General features: G+C 45.1%; 1 protein-coding gene across 3 annotated transcripts in view; it reads right to left on the bottom strand.

The window, feature by feature from the left end:
• The window catches only part of FAM53C (family with sequence similarity 53 member C), a 138,787-nt gene extending 131,941 nt beyond the window's left edge, over positions 1–6,846 (bottom strand). For 2 of the 3 annotated variants that reach the window (XM_078652712.1, XM_078652710.1), the window contains exon 1: positions 6,385–6,507. The gene's annotated coding sequence lies outside the window, so the exon portion shown is untranslated. Of the gene's footprint in view, positions 1–5,519 lie in introns of all 3 variants that reach the window. The other variant, XM_078652711.1, reaches the window with a different exon arrangement.
• Between the last annotated feature and the right edge of the window lie 439 nt (positions 6,847–7,285).

A 7,285-nucleotide genomic window follows, 5' to 3' on the forward strand; every position in this document is an offset into this window, starting at 1 on the left:
CAACACTCGCCTTCCTGGACGGAGTCATGAGCCTGACCCACTGCGCCCAATCTTCATTATCCCTCATGAACGCAACATTCGAATTAATGCTCACTACCCCAACTCCCAGGACACTAACAGAGACAAACAGCATGACCCATAAATCTACCGCAGCCTTCTGGTGTCTTCTATCACACTCTCCCACTTAGGCCACGCACCCACACTTAAATGCACCTTTAGGAGATAATGCAACAGAGGTTAGACTGTATAAATAGGGTGCTGGCCAATGACATCAGCTGCAAAGACTATCAGAGATGGCTTCAATCTGCTTTGCGGAGACCTAACAAACGGATGTCTTGTCAGCCTATTTTCTGAAAAATAATTGTACTGATCAACCACAGTTGATGGCCATTCATATACAAGGGTCAACCAACTATATAAAAAGTGAAAAACCTGTCCTTGTGGACTGGCTTAGCCTGATCACTTCATATACCATTCACATCATATGCACCAAACCCAGCATTGGGCAGTTAAAGAAAGAAAAGGTCTGGTAAGAAGTTTAAGTGACTGACAGGTCTGATCGAAAATAGAAACCAAGCTACTGAATCCCATAATTGATATTAATGCCAACTGCTTAACACGCCGTGACAAAATTGCAAATAAAAGTAGCAGATGAAACACCCTCCTTCCCCTGACCTAAGTAGTTAATAATCCAAAGAACTACATGAGAATAGGGACATTACTAGTGACTCGGGGAGAAAATGGAGGCTAAATCCCTCTCATATGAATCCAGAAAACAAACTAAAAAAAGGCATACAAACATCACTTGACGCAAAAGCTTCATCAACGTCAAAATCAACAGGGTTCAAACTAACACAGGAAGGTATTTGAAAGTTTTAAAAGCTAACCAATTGACCCACACCCCCAATATAACAGGGTGCCAAAGAACTTAAGGAAAACTGAAAAATCCCAACTTCTTTCCAGAATAAAATAGGATACAGAACGTTCTCTCAGGGTAGGTCAAATAGTTTAATTACTTCCCTTAGGGCTGACCCATAAATACTCAACGGTCAAAGGCAAAAGGTCAAGCAAATAGGAATGTAAAAAAAAAATCTGAGGCACAAAACCATCCTCATTTATTGGATGCAATCCCAGCAAACCTTTTGAGGGAAAACTAGTCCATCACTTGTTCCCTTCCTAACAAATGTTATTAATTCCTCCATAAAGCAAAGCATATTCCCAGATGTCTTAAAAACTGCCCGAGGCTCTCTCTTGATCCAAAAACATAACAGATCAAGAAGTCCTGAATAATTTCCAACTATTTTCTAATCTGCCTTTGCCTGCTAAATTTCTGGAAAGCTCTATCGCAAATTAATTAATGCTCTACATCCAAGAATAATCATCTCCTAGATCTATATTAAGACTGCCATCTTGCAAATTATGGATGATGCACTCTAAATCCTAGATTAGGGCAAATCTGTTTTTTTCATTCTTCTGAAATTATAAGTGACTTCATCCAGTCACTCATGAAACAATGGAATTACATATGGGAATCGGCAACTCTGCAGTAAGATGGTTTGAGTCCAACCTGGCCTACAGCACCCAGCTAATAATGATAGCCAACTCCCTTTCGAACCCCTCCCACCCTTCAAGAGTATGTACCTTGAGAATCTATTCTTTCCATATCATTCGTCTTTGTATACATGGAACCCCACTGCTCCCTTATAAATCAGTTAAACATCTACTTCCACAACTACGTCAATGACATGAAGCTATTGCAAAGCGTCTCCTCCTCAGATATTACTGAACCAGTCCACACCTTACAAATAACTCATTCTATGTCTCACCAGTACCTCAAGCTAAACCCTCTAAATTTGGATTTTGAAAATCCTCATTTCATGACCTACTACAATGCAAGTCAACAGTGGAGGGCGCTAATTCGTTACACCTTACTCTAAAAAAATTAACTCGATCTGCAGGATTCCACTAATGCTCTAGCAAAAAGGGTTGCCCATCAAATTAGGCTCCCATGTGTCATGAAAACAGTCACTCCATGTGATAAACTTAATTCCGTGGTTGTAGCCCTAGTTCCTTCCAGAAACTATTACATGCATCTGCTGTCTTCAATACCAAAATTTCACTTCACTCTTTTCAAAGCAGCACTAATGTGGCAGCTCGTCTGATATCTGGAGGCATCAGCTTAAATCAGACCAATCTTGCTTTGTCCCAAAAGGATTCCCATTGAGTTTACAAGATTATTCAAGTTAGACTGTGTTGTTCCTAAAGTCTTATATATAGTAAAAAAAAAAGTCTATAGTTATCTAGCCAACAAACTGATTATCTCAGCTGGCTCACGAAACCCCCAGAGCAGACTCTCCAAGAAATTCTGCCACAGAACCAAAAACTCTCAGCTAAGCTTTTTCAGGGAAGTGTCCCAGAATCCAGAACTCCATTAACACCTTCAGAAGAACTGTAAATACTACTTTTGCAAAATATGGATTACCTACCAAAGTTTTGATTATTCTTACTATCCTGCCCCAAAGCTTGGCCGTAAAAAGATAAGCCATCTAGCATTTGCGAATAACTTGGTCATTCTTTCATTGACCCAAATGGACCTTCAACAACTCAAGTGATTACATGGATAGATTTAATGAATTAACAGTTCAGCTAACAAAATCCAAAATCATTTTGCTTTAATGTCCCACCCCAAGGTTTAGCTGAGCCTTAACCACATCTTTATTTGAACAGAGTTCAATATACATATGTCAGAGTAACTTTTGATAAAATTCTAAACTGGAATATTCACATAGCAAAGTTGGATTCTAGCAGTAAAATAATAAAGGCTTCAATAAGTTCTTGAATATATGGGGAACGGGAATATTGGATCCTCCACTAACGCCGCTAGTACTAAATTAATTATTCGTCTGATATATATATATATATAAAATAAAGTAATGACTATCTTTCAATGCCATTTCTAAATGGAAATATCTACAGCGGGGGATCCTTTTTCAACCTGGATCACAATAAAAGACTAATCACCCACCTTTTTAACTGTTGCTGTTTTCAACATCTTGACTATTCTGGAAAATGTGTCCACGTTGTCTTCTCCAATGGGTCCTTAATATTCCGTACCTCTCTAAAGCACTATGCTACCTGCTGCCTAATACCTAGCTACCCACAAGATGTCATTAGTGCCTGTTGAAATACTAGCATACTATTGAAAGCTATTCTATTCATGGGGCTTCTTTTCTTCATCTTTGGTTTTTCCACATTTCTTCTCTCTTGGACTGTCTATTCCATCTCTCCTGTCCTCCCTCAATATGTTCAACAAATAAGCAATGCGATTTCACAATGTCTCTGCCCTTGCACCCTCAAAATCAGCCATCCTACGTCCCACGAGCATAGCACTTTACAAGTTCACACTATCTTACACCCTTGCAAGAACTAATACTTTAACACTCTTCCAACCATTACAGAACACTCTTCCAACCATTACAGCTCATAATCTAAAAGCATCTTTAACATGTCAATAGGGTTAGTACTCTGGTGCACCAGACTGAACATGAGCCGCTTTAACTACCACCATAGCACTCCTGCATCCCACTGAAGCAGCGCATCTATGCTGGCCCAAAGAATCGAAGCTCTGAACTGCCTTCCACTTCACACCACTGCCATGTACAAGCTGTCCTCACAGATACCAGCAACCTTCTGTTAGAAGTGTTACCTCCTCAGACCTGTACAAGAACCACAGGGCCCTCCTAGCTGTTCACCACGACAATGAAGTGCTTATTTGGATGGAAACCATAAAGCCCATTCCCACGTTCTATTTTGTCCTTCTCACGCTTCTCAGGGTGCACAACCAACAAGCACTTTCTAACACTGTGTGTGTCTACCTGACCATCCGCCATTTAAGAGCTGAAGAGAAGCTCTATCAACAGGCAAATGGGTCTCTGTGTAAAAAGGTGAGCCTAGGATCTAGCTGGTCCACTCTGCATGGGAGGAGACAAGCATATCTTCAGAAGAAACACTATACATATCAATATCTGCATTTCACAGTTAGCGCCTTGAAAAGAAAACATAAAAAGTCATCATTTAAGTATTAAGTTGGGTACCAAGGCTCATCTGACCAGTCATGAAAAGTATTTTACACTGTTGCAAAACTAGGTTTTTGTATCATACTGCTGGGCATAAGGCCTGTGACCTGTGTGCTCATTGCAGTTCCGATCTAGGTATCCTGGGGCGAAACAGGCAGTATTATGTGCACTGATCTCTAGCTACTGCCCTAGTTAAACAAAGAACCTATAAGGGATTAACACAGAGGTCAGACAGGAAGAACTGGGTGTGGGTCTTGAGCACTGAAAGGACACCCCATGCCCCACTATGCAAATCTGCCTGCAAAGCCATCTGCCCCTAAAGATTCATTTCTGCCTCTGTCCCCCCACAAGTCTGCAGTGTCAGATTGTCTTTCACCCTTTCACTGCCTCTTCTGTTGAAGTCCTAAAGATCCCTAAAGAATCCAAATGGGAGGTCTATCTGTGGACGTAAAAGATGGAGGGAGGGCAGTTTCTTGGCTCCCGGTAGCCCATCTAATACCTCTCCAACAGAGCAACAAGCCTTCTAAACTCTTGTTTAGATTCCTCTCAATGTCGCTGCTTCCCCTGCCATCTGACTTTATTCACCCTCTTCTAAATCTTTTAACTTCTTCTGCCTTTCATGGCAGACATCATTGTGGGCTACTCTAAACGCACTATTTGTGCATCCTTAAAGACGTTACCATTTTGATAAAGACTAATCCACTATGAAGACTCTTTCCCCATCTTGCCTTCGCGTTCCTTCACCCTCTCTCAGAACCTGTTGCATCTGTCCTTCTGCCCTCTAAACTTCAAGGGAAACCTGAGATGCATGAAGCGCTATAGAAATAACCATTATTAAATACTGCCCTGTGGCACTACATCAGTGTTACAAGCGGACACAGAACAGCGTGATCAACTGAGCTCTACCCACGTGTCAAAAGAGTACAAAAACTGACCGATCGGCGGAAGCACCCTTCAACCCTATCACCTCCCATTCCCAACGAGCTACCACGAAGCCCAATTAGCAATTATAAAACTGAGAAATTCGTGGCGACGATCATACCATGTGTATTTCTTTTTACAATGTCCTGCATGCGTTGCCTTTGATCAAAGCACCCTTTCAAAGAGCAGTCAGGTGTGACTTTTTATGGTTTGCAGGTGAGACCTTGTTGCCAGACTGGCAGCAGATCAAGCATAAAAGAACATTCCAAAGCAATACTTCATTTGCAAGCATGCATATAAGCCCGCATAACTTAAGTTTCCCAGACACTTTTCCTGCGTAAAAGGACCACCATAAGGAAGCAAGGTGTTTACCAGTGAGGTGATCGGTGGGTAGATTAGAAGAACTAAAGTGTGTGGGCACCTCTATATGTGCGATCTGAGTTGGCTGGAGGGACATGGCCTGTCTTGTTTGAAGACTCGAAGCTTGTGGCAGAGAATCCATACTTGTCTGTTTTTACTTACCGCCTCTTCCACGGTCTGGGGGACGACCTCCGATTAAGACAGCCCGAGTGTAGTTGGCTTTCTGGCTATAAAGAGATGTGCCTCAGGGTTTCTGGCGCGCAAGCATATGGTCGATAAGAGAGGAATCTTGTTCAGACTCCGCGGATCAGCCCTTCATAAGGTGCTTAAGGAGTGGGCCTAGCACCCCCACCTCGCCATTCTTATCCCTGCCGTCACTCCTCGAAGTACCCCGCTACTGTTCGCCTGGTGTCAGGTGCCGTTAACCCAGCTGGCCGGGGGGTGGAGGGGGTGTCCGCGACTTCTTCGCCTCATCCTGTGGCCTGTTTATGACATAGGGGCACTCCCATGAATCAGGAAGTGTATCCTTGGTGGGATGCACAAGTTACCGGTGGCATTTACATAGCTATCCTCCTTAGCGCTTGTTTACGAGCCTTGGGCTGCTGTGTTTTTGGTTCGGAACGAGCAGGGTTGGAAGAGGGCGTCTACCACTGAAGGAACGGCGCTAAGGTCCATAGGCCTCCGGTGGCATTTACCTGCTACCACCTCTAGGGCTTGGGGGAGGGGACGTGGGGGGGGGTTAATTGCGGAGACTGAGTGGGCGTCTTTTTTTAATTAAAGGATTTACAACATCACTCCGGTCCGACCCTCACTCGTACAGGCTAGTGAGTGGAGGGTCTGGAGAGGGGAATAAGGGAGCGCCCCCCCTCCCCTATGGTGGCTAGCTCGGCCCCGAATATCCTTTACATACCTATTGTACGCCGGCCTGACACCCACCCGGTCTCTTGGGTCAGAGGGGGGGGTGTTGAGGGGCTGGATATAAACTGGGGCCTCCTACGTGGGACCTGGGAGCTCTATGGGCCCTTACCTGCCGCCTCCTCTCCGGGCCCCTCTCGCCGCTCTGAGCCGCGGCGGCCTGTACTGCTTTTAATACCCGTCGGAACGAACCATCAGAGCAGGGGAGCGCGGCCCTTTGCGAGAGCTGTCGGGTGGATATCACTGCTCTCCCCCTGTGGCTCCTATCTCGGTGCCCGTATTCTGCACCGGCAGGGCTGTGCAAAGGGCCAAAGCTTTCTCCCAGAAACCCTCCGATTCAGCCCGGGAGTGGCGAACGCCGCCCGCAGCCCCCGCGCACACTGGATGGTTCGACCGGAGACTGGAGCTACCAAGGGATGTCCAGGGGCTTTGGGACTATCGGGGAAAGGGGTGCCTCGGCACGTAATCTCCGGCAGCCGGTCTCCAGCGACCGGGGGTGATCTCGACCCAGTTCCTCCAAGCGCACCACCAGCTCTGTCGGCATGAACAGAGCTCCGAGCCCACCTCCCCCGCTGGGCAGGATGGAATCGACACGCAAAAGGGCCGCCGGGATGTGTAGTTCGCGGATGAGCTGGAAAACCGCACCTGCCGAGGGAGGGGCTGCAACCCAGGTTATGGACCGACACGCCAGTATTGTTACCACGACAATTTCCAAAAATGTGCACCAGCTTGCTCAATGACACCAGGAACCAGTTATTGCAATTCTGGGGCTCCTTTTCACAAATACATTTTTTTGGGGCGGTGGTTTAATTGGATTAAACCACGACTACAACCCGGGCCCCGGAGAGTATTATGGTGTTAAATGAGAACTTTGGTGGCAATGTCATAAAGCAAGCGATAACCATCCACTAGCCTCCATCAACTCTTGGATGCCATGCCTCCAAAAACACTTAAGTATACAAAAAAGTGATGAAAGGAATGCTTGCATTAATTTCAAGAAAAAGGTAGGTAAA

Source organism: Lissotriton helveticus, chromosome 7, assembly GCF_964261635.1.
Source record: "Lissotriton helveticus chromosome 7, aLisHel1.1, whole genome shotgun sequence".
Classification (NCBI taxonomy): Eukaryota; Metazoa; Chordata; class Amphibia; order Caudata; family Salamandridae; genus Lissotriton; species Lissotriton helveticus.